The sequence below is a fragment of the Castor canadensis genome, chromosome 1, assembly GCF_047511655.1.
Source record: "Castor canadensis chromosome 1, mCasCan1.hap1v2, whole genome shotgun sequence".
NCBI lineage: Eukaryota > Metazoa > Chordata > Mammalia > Rodentia > Castoridae > Castor > Castor canadensis.
In genome coordinates, this window is record NC_133386.1 from 114,220,929 (window position 1) to 114,240,756 (window position 19,828).

Sequence of the window (19,828 nt, forward strand, 5' to 3'; positions counted from 1 at the left end):
TTAAAGAAAGAAAATGATGAAAGCTGTAAGATTTACCTTGAATTTTCACAATCTCCATATAGCTGGCTATATATACCATTTTCAAAGAAAGAACAGAATATTGAATATCATTCTTGTATATTTGTAACTTTAATTTTATTGTTCACTATGCCATCCTGTTACTGTTCTATACAAACAACATTTATGTTTTGAGTCCATTGAACTTTGCATTTTTTCATTGTATTAAAAACAGAGGTGATTACAAAAGAGAATTAGCAACAGTAATGGTTTATATTTATTTTAACTTGTTCACATCCATAACGCGATTAGCACTAACACGGAAACATCAATGTCTGACACGTGTATCTTAAGTGTGTACATTGTGCATTCCACACCTTTCAGAAATTAAAACAGACATTGCAAGTGCATGTAAAAGTAAACCTATGTCTTTTTCCTAAATGAACTCCTAGTATGGTTACATAGTTCAAAATATTTAAATTTTTTCATTAAAAAAGTCCTTGAGTTTCACACCTAATACAACTGAGCTGTACTTGGTTCCCTTGTATTCTGGGCACAGCACTTCCTTTATCCTCATCTTGAGTTGCTGCAGAGGAAATGGGTTTCTAACATGATTTGAGTGGAAAAAAACCCTGCATTTTTAATTCAAACTGTTCTTCATTGGACTGGAAGAAAAAAGTCTTTTTTGGAATAGTCATGTTTATTTTATAATAACTCTACAGCAGAACTTAGCATGTGAATGCAGAAATTCAAACGGCTTTATCAAACAAAATACTATTTTCTAGCTGCCTTACAGAAATTACTCAAGAAAAGAGAACAAAATTTTTCAGTTTCATGAATCAGCTTTGTAAATATTTTGCCAGAGCTTTTTATCTTTGGGTGGGGGAAGCAAACAAAAAATGTTAAAAGCTCATATATGTCTATTTTGTTTTAGTTTGGTGTATTTATTAAGAGTAAATTCTGTATGTCTTTGCAGTTCATCAATATGTGTATTTAGAAGTCTTTCAAGTTCTTTTGCTCGCTTCTCTTCTTCCAGAAGGAAATGTTGTGCAGCCATTGAAGCTGGGAAGGACATATCTGGGGGAGACTGAGGAGAGAATGAAAAAAAACAAAACAGTGAGATTACTACAGAGCCTCTAAAACTCTTTGTGTTCCCAGGCGGCCTTCATCCCTGACGTTGTCAACTCTGCAGCTGTTAATGATAATAATATGTCTTCAGCTGAGCTCTTATCAGTGTAATGTCACTGCTAATGAAATCCTCAAGGAGCTAAGAGAGACATCACCGCACCAGTACATTAAAAAGCTCCAGAAATGAATATGGTAGTAGCCAACTACAAATGCAGGGGCAAAATAATCACCAGGGAACCTGCTTAAAACATGCCCTACTAACTTGAAAAGCCTCTGATTCTCATCTGAAAATAGGTAACTGCAAAAAGCTAAAGTAAAGATTATAGATGGATTGGGTAAAGGTGGTTCATGTGGATTGGCTTAATGAGGGGGTTTTATACTTGGAGTTATCCATTAAGGAAGGCGGGCTGCATAACATAATTCAGGTGTAAAAGTGGCTCTGTTGTAGGAAGGGCTGCAACATTGGGATATATCTTATTTGTCTATTAGAGTTGACAATATCTGAGTGACAATTCCACCCATACTGGTGATGTGCAATTTAACTGTCTGAGACCTGTTTTTATGGGATTGCCATCCAAAAATAAGGAGGGGAAAGGAAGTCCTGGTATGAAGTTCCAAGCAGGCACACAGCACTCAGCTTATCCCTGCCACTCCATGAAAAGAAAAAAGAAAAATCTGTGACTATCTAATAAAGGACAGTATTTGATCACCTTATAATCCTTCATTTAAAAATTATTATTTTTTAAAGTTGGGGAAATTTGTGCTGTAACTTTCCAGTTCTGTGATCTCTTGACTCCCCTTTAATTTTTTATTTTGTTAGGCTTTATGGTCACCTTTGTAGAGAGGTGAACCTTGTCATAAGGGGATTTAGTTCACAGTGTGGCCCCTGCCAAAATTAGAGACCATGGCACTGATAATGGAGTCCTGCACATTCATCCAAGTGGTAGTCCCAACTGTGGCTGCTGTGTCAGGTTCAGCATAGTCACTGGAGTAGAATTTCCCAGCCTGGGTACGTGGGATACAGCTGTAACTCTAGAAAATGCATTCTTTCTAGTAACCAATACACAGATGGTCAGAAGTAGTCAGCATTCACATGGAGTGGACAACAGCACACACCATGGTCTTGCCCAACCTGATGTTAATGATGTTGTCAGAACCAACTCTGGAGGCACCTGGACCCCTGGATATTCCGTCATACTGACACTAACATCATATGGATGAGGCCCCATGAGCAAGAAGTGGCAAATATGTCAAAAGCTCCAGAGCGTGAAAGATAAATGCCACAAAAGATTTCAGGGTATGACCCCTTGTTTTTAGGCCATGTCAGGACATCTAAGTAAAGACAAGTGAATGAACTTTGAAAATATTCTACCCTTGGTTAGAGTAATATAATTCAGGTTTTTTTTTAAGCAATCCTAGAACAAGAAAGGGCTCCACAGTGGGGTCAGGATAGATTTTAGTAATCTTGCTATTTGGGTCAAATGATGTGGTAGATCCCATACTAGAAGAATCTTTACTAGGGACAAATGCCTTGTGGAATGCTGTACTTTCCAGTGGGTAAGTTGTATCATGAATGCTTAAGATCTAGAGCAAGGCAATGCTGCCTGCAGCTGAAACCTGAACAATATTTGCAAAATACTTCTTGCCATGCTGTTGAGTACTGGTTGAGACAGAGCATCTATCAAGTCAACAGGATAACTTGGTACAGCTTCTGTTCTTGCCCCCTCGTGGAAACTATGCATGGAACACAACAGCAGGGTTTCCTTTTCACCAAAAGTAATCTAATTTTTGTTGCTGTCCAAAGTCTGGGCTGCTTACAATAGAAAACACAGCTGAGCTACTGAGATGCACCACCTCTCAAGGATACCAAACAGCCTCCCAATGGCAGCTCAACTCCATCAGGTCCCTCACACCCTGGAAAGGGCAACAATGTACCTTCATCAGAAGTGACCTACATTCTATGGACTGGCTTTTTGTCTTGGCCGGCACCATCGTGTGAGGGCTCACAGAGAGACTCGGCTCACAAAGAGGTCACCATGTGAAGGCTCAGAGGGATCCTGCTAAATAGCAAAGGAATCCACTTTATAGTTGCCTAATGATCCTAAAATCCTAAGATCATCTGATGTTAGACTAACAGAGTAGTTCACGGCTTATCACTTTTTTTTCAACTGCTTGACAGAAATCTTGTAAAGATCCAAATCAGTAAGAATAGAATAATCCAATAGAAAATTAGACAAGGAGATTGAACAGACATATTACAAAGAAGGCTATCAAAATGGCCAATAAACATAATATGGAAATGTGCTCAGCCTCATTAGTCACTAGAGAAATATGAATTAAACCACAATAGGATCTTATTATGCACTGATCATAATGACTAAAATAAAAAAGATCAGTAACAAGAAGCTTTAGAAAAATACAGGAAAACTCCTGTATGCTACTTGCTAGTGTATTCACTGGCTCAAATAGGAAAACTGTCTGGCCATACCTCTTAAAGCTGAGATACATATCATATGACCTAGTGATTCCACTCTTAGATATATGCTCAATAGAAATGTGTACACGTGTACCAAATGACATGTATGAGAATATTTTTAGAAGTATTACTTGTAACAGAGCCCAAACTAGAAATAACTTAAAAGTCCGTCAAAAGCAGAATGAATAAATTATAGTACCTTTGTGTGAACTATTTGTGTACAATGGAATACTAAAGAGACTCAAAACCCAATAAACTACAGCCAACTATAATGGAAATATAAAACATCACAGGTGATGATGAATCTCGGAAACAGTGTCAAGTAACAGAAGTCAGACACAAAAGCATACATGCAGCATTTGCAGTGTGTAAGGCAACTGACTGATGACGTTCAGTCTTGACAGGAAGGGGCTGAGTGGGGCTTGAGAGTGCTGGTCATGTCCTCTACATTACCCAGTGGTAGCTGCACTGATGTGTTTCCTTTGTGATGACTCATCAAGCTGCTTGTTTATGATCTGCACACTTCTGTATGTAAGTCCAAGTTAATAAAAAGGTACTTTTAAGCAGAAACAAAAAGCTATTTGCAGCTCCTTAAAATGCAGGCGTGTTTCGAACACTGCATTTTTAAAAAGCATCACCAATGATTCTGTCCTGCACTGGAGATTAATAACCACTGGCTGAAATACTTCAGAAAATGTTACGTTTCTTTTCATCTTATAGACAGATATGGCCAAATGATTCACAGACCCATCTTAGAATCCTACTCAAGAAGTGACTTTTGGTAGTACTAGGGTTTGAACTCAGGGTCTTATACTTGCTAGGCAGGCCCTCTATCACTTGAGCCATGCTTAGCCGTGTTTTGTATTGGTTATTTTTCAAGTTTTTGCCCTTGGGCTAGCCTCAGACTTAGATCTTCCTACCTATGGCCACAGCTGGGATGACAGGGGCATGCCACCATGGTCAGTTTATTGGTTAAGATGGAGTCTCACTAATTTTTTGCCTAGACTGGTCTTGAGTAGGGATGAACCACCGAATCTGGCCAAGAAATTAACATTTTTTTTTACTGGGACTGGGGTTTGAACTCAGGGCTAAAGTGGGTGCCCTACGGCTTAAGCCACACCTCCAGTTCATTGTGCTCTGGTTATTTTGGATGCGGGGTTCTTGTGAACTATTTGCCCAGGCTGGTCTCAAACAGAAATCATCCTGATTTCAGCCTCCTACGTAGCTAGGATTATGGGCATGAGTCACTGGTGCCTGGCAAGAAATAACATTTTTAAACTACTATGTACATCATTATGTTGGTGTCAGTGTAAAAGTAATCAATGCTAAAAGGGAAAATACAGCACAGCAACTCACCAGAGGAAATACTTCATCAGCAGCAATAGAGGACTTGCCATTTCTTTGGTTTGAAATATCAAAGGTGACAATGGAGGAGTTGCACTGCTATTTGGCTCGCAATCTTGGCTAAGTCTAAAAGAGAGGAATTGTTGTCACTGTTGCTACCAAGGACACATGTTTGTTTATTAGCTGAGGTTTTTAATTTTTTTGAAGTCTAAGGAGGATGAAACACAGCAAAACATCGGGCTTGTTATCTGGGTGTTTCTTTGAAAATGACCTTCCTGAGTAATTTCTGCTTCACTTAAAAGACTTAGAATGGCAAAGGATGCAGTCAACCTGGTAATTTTTAAAGATATTCTGCTTATCCTTATTGCACTTGATTGCTCCCCCTTCTGTTTTAATTTTGTATCTCTTGGTCTTTAAATACCTGCAGTAAATTTCAGAGAAATCTCAAAACAGTTAAGACCACTGGAACTGACAGTTCTAAACAGATACTTTTGTTGTTGTTGTTCCCCATTGTACTTCACTGGCTTTCTTAACAGAATTATACTTTTTGATGCTGAAACAGTTCTTCCTATAATAACTTTTATAGGGATTAATAATTTATAGGGTGCTTTTGATTTACATCATTTCATAAGTTCCTCCACTAATAAGTTGTGTGCAGTTGATTTTATCCCCCTGTGACATTAATTTTTTCACTTATAAGAAAGAGGTTGTTATGAGTTGAATGAATTATATATGTAAAAATTCGTAGAACATAATGTCTGGCACATATTTAGCACTGAATAAAGATTAGGTGTTATGTCTAAACTCATTTGATTTTTTTTTTTTAGCAGTACTAGGGTTTGAACTCAGGGCCACTCCACCAGCCCTTTTTTGTGAAAGGTTTCTTAGAGACAGGGTCTCTTGAACTATTTGCCTGGGCTGGCTTCCCTATCTTCCTGATCTCTGCTTCCCGAGTACCTAGGATTATAGGTGTGAGTCACATTTGATCTTTTTAAAAAACTGTTTTGCAGTACTGAGGTTTGAACTCAGGGTTTCTAGCTTGCGAGGCAGTTACTCTACTACTTGAGTCACACCTCCAGCTCACTTGATCTTCATTAATAACTCAAACAAGGTAGATGTTATATTAAAAAGTTAGCTTATTTATTCCATCATTTACATTTTAAACAAGAATTGCTAGGAAGTGATGATTTTGGACTCAAACCTGTTTTCTTGACTTCAAACTCTACAATTAGTATGAAAGGCATAGTATGGAATTTATTGTTTGTGTTAAAACAGGGTAGAAGGTAAGACTAAAAAAAGCCAATCAGTGAAATTTTTAATTTTGATTTGCTGACCAGACAAATGCATAATAAAACAAAGAAACAAGTCAAATTACCCTAAAATTTTAGGAAGAAGTCCTAACAACATGGGCTGTTTGGGATTAAATAAGTATCTTTTATGAAAGTGGGGTTCACATTTAATCAAATTAACAAAGGCCACAAAACATTAAAATCTCTTTAATAATCTAGATTCCCACACGTATCAACATTTCCAAAGTCTTCTATTTTAATTTGACACATTGAAAAAAATACACAGAAGACTTCTCTGTTTTTACCCAAAAACCAATCTATATAGACTTGTTTCTTATTATGCAAACACTTTCAAATCTGTGCGTACAAATAGCAGTAAATTTAAGTGAGGTATCCATAAATTAGTACACAAAAACAAGTACTACATGGTTCCATTTTTTACCTGTCTTGAAAAAAATCTTTTCCCCTTTCTTCCTAATCATAATTACCATGGAAACAGAACAGCAAATTACACTGAAATAACATGGTTATTTCAGTAAGATGAAATGTATCACAATTCAAATAGAATGATAACAATTGAATAGTACACCTGCATATAATCTCTAGCTGAACCTTTTAATTTCAGTGAGACTACTATCTACACTTCAGAGCACAGTGGGAAAAACAAGATAATTAAAGAAGTGAATCGAGAAATATGTTATCTCTTTGTAATCTCAATTATAGAGTGATTCAGGCAAAGTATTATTTGTTCTAAATTATCTAAATAATTATCTCAATTATCCATTTTGCTATGGATGTGTACAGTTTTATGGTGTTAATTACTAAAGTTTATATAGGAACATTCTTTTTATTATAACATCAATAAAATAACAAGATTGAAAGGAAAGACTACTTTTGTTTCAAATCATCTTTATACCTGAAAAATTCTTCTTCCTAGAATATAGCTATTCAAATACTTCATAAAACCATCTTCATAAAATGCTACATATATCAGTTTAAAAGCTACCTTAAAAATTATTTCACTGGGTTTAATATCCCCTAACGAGATGATCTATTCAGTTAGCTTTTCCATAGGTCCTACTTCAACTTCAAAGCCCTTGCTAGATTTGCTTTGCTGGGAAGCAGAACCCACCTACCTGAGACAGGAGTCAGTGCTGCAGTGTTCAGTGTTCTTGCCCCAGTGTCTTTCCCCTGGGCTATGGGATGATGTCCTCAGCGCAGAACACATCTCATCACAAGCCTACAACCTCTCAGCCTGCTATGTTTTGCTCCTTATTGGGCAATACTACAGCACAGAATTTTCTCAGCATACTTTTGACTTCCTGAATGTCTACTCATTCTTTTGCAAGGGCTCTTACAAGTGGTTACGATAAACCTACTGATTTTGTGGCTTTTTAGTATTGGAAAATTTTAATTTATTAGCTTCATCAAAGCAATTTTAATGATTAATGTTTGTGATTACTCCAATACATCATGATATAACTTTTCAAACTATAAATTTAAATATGAATGTTATATAGACCAACTCTATTGCAAAATAAGAAAAATTAAAATTAGTTGTACATTAGTAGTTTTACATACCACTACTCTAAATTAGCTTATAAATTATCCTGAAACTTCAAAACTAACTTTTAAGAATAATACTTGAAACATCCTATCATAGTGCAGTTCCAGTATACTGGAAAATAAATGCTTTGGAACACTCTAAAATGCTTCACATTTTATGTGAGTGAACATTAAAAACTTATCACAGGAGTGAAAAACAATAAAAATTAAGAGTGAACAAAAGATTATTTAAATAATGTGGTACACAAATTTTTCTCAGGCAAAAACAAGAATTTGTAGACTTTAAAATTTCGTGCATTTTTGCCTAAAAGGTTTTTCCTTAAAATAGTTTTAATAAGACTTTATTGCATTAGCTATTGACATGGAAAGATGACTTTTATTTTCTGATTGATTTATGCCTTTTACAATTTGACTTCACTGAGCTGTGAGGAGAGGGAAAGAAAGATTTCATTTTTCACTTGCTAAGATTAAGAGGTGTCTGCTTTATGGTCCTCCACCGTAGGGTCCATAGTGGCCTTACATCTCGAAAACTCTTCCCGCAGTGGGCTTTACATGGTAATAATTTATTCAGAACAGCTGAAATGATGTTTCTTTTAAAAACCAGGTCACTGGCAAACACTGAAATCAGATGAGGCATTAAAACAAATTTAATGAAGGTTTCAACAAATGAAGCTGGCAGGACACAAGCTCTGCAGCAGGAGTAGCCATCCAAACTGCTTATTAAGGTGGTCTCCTGCTGTGCATTCTACCACTTATGCTGCTGTCTGTCTCCTACTGTCTTGGTTTGTTAGGCACTTTTAACACATTCTGTACTGCCTGACAAAGAGAAAAAAGGGGGCAACTGAAACAAGAAAAATACTACTTAAAAAAATAAAAGACAGAGTAACTGTGTCTTTGCTTGAATAATATCACCTGCTAGCTATGTCATCTAACTTTGAGTTACCTTCGCAAGGCTACAGGAAGCAATGTTCTGTACCCTCAGTGTGTTCAGCACTGACTGCCTCCCTCTCACATGGGAACCATGAGAACTGGAAGTAGAGAACACTTTGCAAAGCGTTTATTCTATGTCAGACCATATATTCTTACACTGATATCAAGATCACACTCCTTTGGAAAGGTTTTCAGTTGGGTTGGCTAATCAACATGAGCACATTTGCCAGAGAACTGGTCTGGGGCTGTGGCCCAAGCGTCTCTTCCATTCTCCCCACAACCTTCTTCCCTTCCTTAGCACCTGAAAAGGAGTTATTAATTTAGCACTTTGAATAGTTGTTTCAAGTAGCAGACTTGAATCTGTCTTCTGACACATATGGACTCAGAAGGTGAAAGAGGAGAGCAGATCTGTAGCCACAGGAATGTGGAACAGACATTTTTCTGTATTTCTTGTGGACTTTGGGTTTATCCTGAAGAACTAGGCATGCTTAGTTATCCAGATGAGCCAGGTATCACCTTCCCCCACATGACTATCCTTGAGGAAATGTCAGACTCAGCCTTTAGTCCATTCACCAAAATATACATTTTAGGTACTATGAGTTGTTAAGGAGTTATTGCTATTATCATACTTTAGAATAGTATCAATAATAATCTATTTTACATGAATTTTCTCCGACAAAGCTCCGTATAATTACTGTCCTTATTTGTTAAGATAGGAAATTGAGGGTGATGAGGGTTAAGCCAATTCCCAAGGTTGTAGATATGAATTCTTTTATTTGAAAATAGTATGTAAGGTTTCTCATGCTAAGTATTTTGAGTTTCTGAGCAAGACTTGCATTGAAGTTGGGTCTGGGCTCTTTAATTCACCTTTTCTGAGCACAAAAGAAGGTTAATAACTCTGATATTGAGTAAGTGGGGAAGTGCTACATACAAACTCACAACATAAATTACTAATGACTGAAAATCTGTGGTAAAGAAACTTGTTTGTTTTGTTGAGTGTTTTCTAAGTTTGGTTTAATAGTGAAAGGCCTGTAGAGACAGTTCTGACTCCATAAATCGTTTATTAAAATTGAGTCAATTAGCCTATTTTATGGTTGACATATTTACTTAGAATTTGAACTAAGACATTTTAAAGAACATGGGATCAAAATGGACAACAGACATTGATTTCTCATAAACTATGCTCAGAAAAAAACCTCTTTTTACCAACCATACATTTCTTCCCTATGAAGTGATCAACAAGTTTGTTATCATGGCTAGAAGATCAATATATACTATATACATTATTGAGGATAAGTCAGAAGTGACATCTTCCCATACTTTCTATTTGTTTGAACAGTATGTCCAACATATTAAATTATAATTTTCTCTGTTACTAGGGCATAAGAAGTAAGATTGTTTATCTCTATACCACATCAGCTTGCAAGAATGATCTGAGGTGACTAACAAGCTAAGTTCCATGTAACATTCCACCCACCTCAGACGTAGCAACATCTTGAAAGCTACTGACAACACAAATTTCTTATAAAACATGTACCTGGGCTACTGCATTATCACTATAAAATAAATTTAAAACTGTAAAATATGTAGTCATAATTTGAATTGCTTAAAAATAAATGTCAATTTAAAGTTTTTAAACTTCTTCCCTGTATAATGGAGCTATCTTACCTATCTTCATTTTTTTCCACTTTTATTTGGTTTTGATAGGCATATCTTCCTGTTTCTTCATAGGTGTTTTGATTAGACCATGATGATTTTCCATTGACATGTATTTTGCAAGATCATTTTGGAGCCTTTCATTCTCATATTCCAATTTGTTAATAGATGTATGCCTTGAATGTTCCCTGTTAGTGAAGTCCATACTCTAGAGAATAAAATGAATTGTCACTGAATAAATGAACGCTTACACATGATGCACATTTTCTGTGTGTATACAGCACTGCCCATGACCAATACAAAAAAGGTTACACAACATATTATTGTTCTGTATAATAAATGGGACAGATTAAAAAATTTTTGTGTCTGTAAGGTATCTTCTAGTGTGGATTAATGAAAATAACATATCTCAACTTTATAACAATATTTTTATTAAAATAATTCATATCATTACAGAAAATATGGAACATTAAGAACAAAAAATTCCATACTATTCCCACTCAGTGATAAGTGCTATTAATATGTATATTTATATCTTTCTAGTCTTTTTTCTATTCATAGAAAATACAATCAAGAAAATGTCAGTATTATAAAATACAAGTACTTATGAAATCATAACCAATATATAAATGCCAACATGAAATATGGATAGGTATAAAATTATAACCAGGCTAGGCAAGGTACATGTCTATAATCCCAGCTATGTGGAAACAATGGTAGGAAGACTAGGTCTGAGACCAGCCCAGGCAAAAAGTGCGAGACCCTATCTGAAAAATAACTAAAACAAAAAAGGATGGGTGGCACCAGATGTAGAACTCTTGCCTACCAAGCACAAAGGTGCTAATAACAAAGGACTAATAACAAGAATATACAGGGAACTTAAAAAACTAAATTCTCCCAAAACTAATGAACCAATAAAGAAATGGGCACATGAACTAAACAGAACTTTCTCAAAAGAAGAAATTCAAATGGCCAGAAAACACATGAAAAAATGCTCACCATCTCTAGCAATAAAGGAAATGCAAATTAAAACCACGCTAAGATTCCACCTCACCCCTGTTAGAATAGCCATCATCAGCAACACCACCAACAACAGGTGTTGGCGAGGATGAGGGGAAAAAGGAACCCTCTTACACTGTTGGTGGGAATGTAGACTAGTACAACCACTCTGGAAAAAAATTTGGAGGCTACTTAAAAAGCTGGACATCAATCTACCATTTGATCCAGCAATACCACTCTTGGGGATATACCCAAAAGACTGTTACTCCAGAGGCACCTGCACATCCATGTTTATTGCGGCACTATTCACAATATCCAAGTTATGGAAACAGCCAAGAAGCCCCAGCACTGACGAATGAATTAAGAAAATGTGGTATCTATACACAATGGAATTTTATGCAGCCATGAAGAAGAACGAAATGTTATCATTCGCTGGTAAATGGATGGAATTGGAGAACATCATTCTGAGTGAGGTTAGCCTGGCCCAAAAGACCAAAAATCTATGTTCTCCCTCATATGTGGACATTAGATCAAGGGCAAACACAACAAGGGGATTGGACTATGAGCACATGATAAAAGCGAGAGCACACAAGGAAGGGGTGAGGATAGGTAAGACACCTAAAAAACCAGCTAGCATTTGTTGCCCTTAACGCAGAGAAACTAAAGCAGATACCTTAAAGCAAATGAGGCCAATAGGAAAAGGGGAACAGGTACCAGAGAAAAGGTTAGATCAAAAGGAATTAACCTAGAAGGTAACACTCACGCACAGGAAATCAATGTGAGTCAATGCCCTGTATAGCTATCCTTATCTCAACCAGCAAAAACCCTTGTTCCTTCCTATTATTGCTTATACTCTCTCTACAACAAAATTAGAAATAAGGATAAAATAGTTTCTGCTGGGTATTGGGGGGGGAGAAGGAGGGGGCGGAGTGGGTGGTAAGGGAGGGGGTGGGGGCAGGGGGGAGAAATGAACCAAGCCTTGTATGCACATATGAATAATAAAAGAAAAATGGAAAAAAAAATGAAGTATAAATTAATTTAACAATAGCTCTGTTCTTGGGAATTTAGTTTGTTTTCAAAATTAGCAATACCATTGTTTTGATTTCCTTACACACAAATCTTGGCCATTCTTTCAAATGGATGTTTCTGAGGACCTTGATACAAAGTGTCAACTTTTCTCCCTAAATTCCTACCAATAAAATATTTTGTCACACTCACAACAACTTAGAATTACTATTTTGTTAAATTTGCCAACTTGATAAATAAACCACTAACTTTTATTTATCAATAAAGTTGAGTATATTTTCACATTTTTCTGGCAGTTTTTACTCTGTCTTTTGCACATTTTTCCATTAGAGTACTGGTGTTTAGTAAATTTGCAAAAGGATTTTTAACATTAGGTACAGAAACCCATTGTTTCTTCAGTTGGTTGAAAGTATGTTTTCTGTGTGATTTTTAAGTTTTAATTTTAGTGTGTGGTGTGTTTCATCTAGAGAGGTTTTTTTAATTTAGGGAAATCTGTCCATCTGTCTTTTTGCAGCTTCTCCTTTACTTGTATATTTTGGTCTTCTTTTCATTGTAAAAACCGCTAAATATTCATCGAAAAGAACTGAATTCTTTTCGATGTACTTTGTGGTTTCACTATTTTACATTTAATTCTGTAACTTATTTGGAATTAATTTTGGTATAAAATGAAGAGAAGACACTAAAATAATAAATTATTCCAATTACATTTGCATAAAACATCTGTTCTGCATTGCTGGATCATGCAAGATTTATTGCTAAGTCCGCACACATAAGGATCTAGTTCTGGATCATTCTCTGCCATTGATCTTACTGTTGATACTGGGTCAGTGCCACACAGCATTAAGCAACATAACTTCATAATAAAATTTTATCTCTGGAAGGGACCAATTTTAATGCATCCTCAGAAGAAAAATGAAACATTTTAAAGTCACAAAATGACAGGTTTAGAATAAGAACAGAGATTTTTGAGGCTGTTTAATTAAATGATATAAGAAGTTTCCTAGGGAGTGTTTAAATTCTCACAAAGTTTATTGTATAGGTTGGGTATAGTGGCTCATGCCTGTAATACTAGCTAATTGAGAGGCAGAAAAAGCCTAAACAAAAAGTTAGCAAGAATCTATCTCAAAAGAACTAGCTGGGTGTGGTGGTGTGTGCTTGTAATCCCAGCTATACTAGAGGTATAGGTAAGGGGGATTATAGTCTGAATTAGTCACAGGCAAAAAGAAGACCCTATCTGAAGAATAACCAAAGCAAAAAAAAAGGGATGGGAGTGTGGCTCAAGTGGTAGAGGACCTGCTTAGCAAGTGCCAAGTCCTGAGTTCAAATCCCAGTAACACACACACATAGTCTACATTCTGACAATGAAAGCTCATGAAAATGCTTTCCATGGTTCTATGAAGTCCTAGGATTTTTTTTTTTGTGGTACTGGAGTTTGAACTCAGGGCTTTATGCTTGCTATGCAGGTGTTCTACCACTTGAGCTACTCCACCAGCCCTAGTCCTAGGGTTTGAATGTACATGAGTTACATTGCTGCTGACTAAATTCTGACTCAGAAGGACAGTACTTTGGCATGAAAAGCTGAATTTAAGTGGAGCATCTTTTTTAAGCTGCAAACATCTACGGCCCAAGGTCCACAGACTATAAATAATTACAGCTTAGACTTTTCTTTCTGATGTTCTTAGACCTAAGGATTCACATGACATCCAGAGTCGTCCCAGCTTCTCTAAAGTTCTGCCTGTTACACATCGACGATTATTCACATATTGGTATCGACTTAAAGACATTTTCTCTTACTGCTTAATACCTTAGGAAAGTTTTATAAACAGGTAACAAGTGGAAGAAAATGTTCCAGGAGGCCAACCTTTTCCACAAGACGATCCAGGAGGAGCTATGGGCTTCCACACTACCGACAGAGGCGATCTTTGAAAAAGGAGGGCCTTGAAGGAATTTGTTTGTTAGGCCTTGCCTTTAAGATTTCTCAATGTTTACTCTTTAGAGGCACCAGAACAAATTTTTAAAAAAGCAATTTGTAGTCCTTTGCTTTAAAAGAGAGAGGACTGCTTATTCTAAAACTAGAATTGACTTGTAATAATATAAAGGAGGCACAGTCATAAAATTTTGCCCTCCAAAAGGAAAAACTTCGCATCAGCAGATCTGGTTTAAAAGATCAACTGGAATCTCATCTCTGGATGAGACTCAAGATTTGATAGATGTCTGAACAAGGTATCTATTAGTCAAAATACATAATTTTAATGGCTTGCTGTTCCGTTAAAATTATATTCAAGTTTTTTCTATAAAATTAGATTTTATCTACGATTATTTTTGGTTCAATACTGACTTGAAGTAATTAAGAATGACAGTAATGATTTAAAAAAACCCCACCATTTTCTAAATATACCATAATTAAGTAAGTGTTATGAAAGTACACGGGTAATGTATTTGTTTTATATTGAAGAGAAAATTCCATTTTTCTTAGCAACAACTTTTTTGAGGGCTCTTGTTTCATGTTTCTCTTGAATGCCTTTGTGGTCATTTCAGAAATATACCCCTCAGTACATGGTATCACAAAAACACATTAATTACATCACCTTTGTATTTCTCCTTTTTTAGTTTTGGGGATGAACAGAGGCCCTCCCACCTGCTAGATATGTGTTCTACCACTGACTCACCTAACCCTACCTCTGTATCTCTGATGTTCTTTCTTTTATTATTACTCAACTCTTGTTTCTTTGAAAGTTTTAGAGTTCCACAGTTTTAGTTTGTTTCCTTGCTCTTGAAATGGAAAAACATCCTGGTACTTATTTACTTGGAAAGACTAGGATGAGGCCAGTTGAATTACCGAAATATCTGAATAATAGCATTTTGCATGGACAGTTTCTCTTTTTTGTTATGTACATTTAACAATAAAATGACGCTAACAAAATATATCTACACAAAGACATGCTTTAATCATTTTTATGGTTAGTATGTTAGTTTTAAGTCTGTACATGAATGTTTTAGTCATTGTGAGGGCACTAAATTTTTATATTACTATTTTATTTAGCTGATTTTATAGATAGTAAAAAGCAAATCAAGTCTTAAAAATTACCACAAACTTTCAGTTCTGATTAAATCTGATTTTTTCAAAACTTTCTTAAATCAAATGAAAATTAATAAATGCTATTATAGGACTAAGTAAATGTGGAATCAAAGAAAACTGTCATGATAAACTTGGCTCTTCATTAGCAACTGGGAGAAGAGTAAAAGAAAACCCCTCTTTTTTTCTATGCAGTAGGTTTCAACATGAATACAAGGAAGACATCTCTTTCCAAGCTAGTAGCCTCTTGCTAGTTCTGTTACTATTCTAAGCATCTCACTGAGACCGAGAAAAAGTTAGATACTGGGTTGACTCAGCAGAAGTTTCTCCAGAGTTAAACAAGAACTGCACAGTCAAGTTTATACGACTGTTAGCAGCTGAGTGCAGACCCTCTTTCCCATCTTGCTGATGCATTTTCTTCTCCTGTGTGGAAATTAGCAGGGAGCTTCACAGTCAATTATAGGTTTATTTATTATGAAATGACCAACCTTAAGATCAGTAATTTCCTTTTCTAGAAAATAAAAAGGAATCATTACTTTAATATTATCCAAGTGTCACATATGTTAGAAGGCTTAAAAATAAAGTTTAAAAATAATGGTGCAGCTGGGTGCTGGTGGCTCACACGTGTAATCCTAGCTACTTAGGAGGCAGAGATCAAGAGGATTGGTTTGAAGCCAGCCCGGGGAAATAGTTTGTGAGACCCTATTTCAAAAAATACCCAACCAAAACAGGGCTGGCAGAGTGGCTCAAATGGTACAGCACCTGTCTAGGAAGCATGAGGTCCTGAGTTAGAACTCCAGTACCACCAAAAAAAAAAAAATCATGATGCAAATACTTTTGTTTCTTAATCCCGAGGTAAAGTTTTTAAGTGCTACTTACTTGTGTTTATCCATCCCAATTAATTAAAAATGATTATCAATTATGGGATTTTTCTACTTATAGGATTTTAATACATAACAGATGTGAGTTTTCTTCATTTTAACAAATTAGAAAAAGTACAACAAAATAAAACAACAGGAAAAAGAAATTAATTGACAAAATCTAAAAGTAAATGAAGTGGATGAAAAAACAACAAACCAAACAACCAGTATTTTTACATACTTATAAAATGAACAAACCTCTTGGGAGCCAGAATTAAGGAAAAAAAGAGAAGGAATGTGTTCAACTATACAAGATTAGGAATAAGAAAGGAGACATAAAAACAGAATAAAGGCTGGTGATAAGATTGTGTGCTTGTAATCCCAGCACTCAGGAGGCTGAGGCAGGAAAATCCCAAGGTTCCAGGTTAGGCTGAGCCCACATGGTGAACCCATCTCAAGCAAATAAGCAAACAAAACCACCAACAGTAACAACAAAATGGAATATAGAAGAAATGAAAAAACTGCAGGATATAACCAACCAACTTTGGTAACAAGGAAACAAATTAAAATGGGTAGCTTTCCTAGGAAAATACAAATTAACAAAATGATCTAAGAAGAAATTTGAATATACTAGTACCCAACTAAAGATTTTTCAGGCCTAGATTATTTTGCAGCTAAGTTCTTTCTAAGCTTTAGAGAATTTCTAATTCCAATATTATTTAAACTATTTTAGACCACTCATAATGCTCCCTAACCTGTCCTGTAGAGAGGGTCACCACAGATTGCTACCTAAACCCAGCATATCGATCTTAAGGAGAGGTAGAGACCCAGAGGTGCTGTCAGAAAGAACAGCACCTGGATTAGAAATCAGAGGGAAGTGCCAAGTATACCACAACAAGGAAGAAATTATTTGTACTGTGTGCATACATATATGTACACATACATACACACAAACATATATGATCTCTTTTTCCGTTTTGTTGAAATTTTAGTTTGTTTATCCCTCTTTTGTTCCATTTTCTTTTAGCTCTTCTGACTTTTTTCATCTACTTTTTATTTTCTTCTGTCCCTCTCCTTATCTTTCTCTCCTCCCCTTCCTTCTCCCTCCACTGTCCCTATCTCCTTCACACACTAACCACTCATTGAGTAGTCCATTATATCAACTTCACACCTTACTCACATCCTTCCTATTCTTCTGCAATCCCTGACAATAGCACCCTCCTCCACAATGACTGAACTATAACTTCACACACATTAGGGTCTTATTGTCCTATAGTCCCCACATCATACCTCTTTTTCCCCTTTCCTATCCCCCTACCTGGGTGTCCCCGTCTTCTCTTTTATGCCCATCAATTTTATTACCTTAGTTTTAATCTCTATGCAAATAACTGCTATTTCCCCAACACCATTGTTTACAGATAATACTATGCAAAATAACTGGTTTAGCATTGACTTTGTGAAATTGTTACTGCTAAGTTATACCTCCAGGTCAGTGAATAGAAATGTTACAACAACCTAGCTCACAACTAAGCTAGCCACAATACAGAAAATAAGTCAAGGAAAAGATAACAGGTGATTCAATCCCCCCAAACAATTAATCAACAACACATGAGTAAATCTCAAATTAAAAAAATGGTGAATAAGAGAAGGCAGGGAAACATGACTCCTCAAAAGGTTAATAATCATATATTAGAGGATTTAGTGGCTAGTTAAGGGGATAAATCTTGAGACACTGAGGTCAGAAGAATAATAACAAGAATGTTTAAGGGGCTTAAAGACAACCTTCAAAAACAACTCAATGAATCCCAAGAGAATACAGATAAAAATATTGAGAAGACACAGAAACTACTAAATGAATTCAAAAAGGATCTCAAGAAATAGCAAATGAAAGCAATGCAATTATTAAAAAAAACCCAGATAAATGAAAAGATTAGACACCAACACAGTGATAGTGGGAGACTTCAATACTCCACTATTACCAATAGATAGGTCATTGAATCAACAAAGAAACTTTAAAATTAAATGATACCATAAATCAAATGGACCTGACAGAAGTCTATTTAGTATTCCATTCTGAAACAGCACAATATACATTCTTTTCAGCAGCCAATGAAACCTTCTCCAAAATAGATCATATTTTAGGTCACAAAGCAAGTCTTAAAGAATATAAGAAAATTGAAACAAACCCCTGCATACTGTCTGGCTACAACAGAATAAAACTAGAACTCAATAGCAAAAGAAACAGCAGAAAATATTCAAACACTGAGAGACTGAACAACATGTTGCTCCATGATAAGGGAAAAATAAGAAGGAAGAAGAAGAAATAAAGAAGGACATGAAAAGTTTTTGAAATTTAATGGAAAAGAAATGCACAACCTATCAGAACCTATGGGTGCTAAAGGAGAGGTTATAGCCATGAATGTGTATGTTAAAAACATAGAAAGATCTCAAATAAATTACCTAATGCTGCATCTCTGACTTCCACATAGACAAGAACAAGGTAAACCCAAAACTAGCAGGAGAGAGAGATAATAAAAATAAGGACCAAATCAAGGAAAGAGAGAACAAAAAAAAATACAAATAATCAACAAAACAAAAAGTTAGTTCTTTGAGAAGATAAGTAAGATTGATGAACTCCTGGCAAACCTGACTAAAATAAGGAGGAAAAAGACCCAAATTAATAAAATTAGAAAAGAAAAAGAGGAAACCACAATAAACACCAAGGAAACCCAGGGATTATTTTGAAAACCTATATTCAAATAAATTGGAAAATCTAGGAAAAATGGACAAAGTTCTAGACACATGTGACCAACCAAAATTGAATCAAGAGGATAAAAATCACCTAAACAGATCTATAACAAGCAATGAGATTAAAGCAATAATTAAAAGTCTCTCCAAAGAGAAAAGCCCAGATCCCATTGGATTCACTGATGAATTCTACCAGACCTTTAAAGAAGAACTAATATCAATACTCCTCAAACTTTTCCATGAAATAGAAAGGGAAGAAACACTGCCAAAATAATTCTATGAAGCTAGTATTATACCCATCCCCAAACCAGAGAAGCACACACACACACACACACACACACACACACAAGACAGAATTATAGGCCAATCTCTTTAATGAACTTAGATGCAAAAACTCTCAAAACACTGGCAAACCAAATTCAACAACATATCAAAAAGATTATGGACCATAAGTCAGTTTCATTTTAGGGATGCAGGGATGGCCCAATATATACAAATCATTAAATGTAATACAGCGTATTAACAGAAGCAAAGACAAAAACCACATGACTATCTCAATAGATGCAGAAAAAGTCTTCAACAAAATTCAATATTCTTTCATGAAAAAATCTGTGATGAAACGAGTAATAGAAGGAATGTACCTCAACACAATACAATGAGCCTATAGCCAACATTATACTAAATGGGAAAAACTGAAACAATTTCCTCTACAGTCAGGAAGGAGACAAGGGTG

At 35.7% G+C, this 19,828-nt stretch overlaps 1 pseudogene; it reads right to left on the reverse strand.

The window, feature by feature from the left end:
* Positions 1-251: 251 nt before the first annotated feature.
* Positions 252-19,828, reverse strand: part of LOC109679000 (deuterosome assembly protein 1-like) — a 72,193-nt pseudogene continuing 52,616 nt past the window's right edge.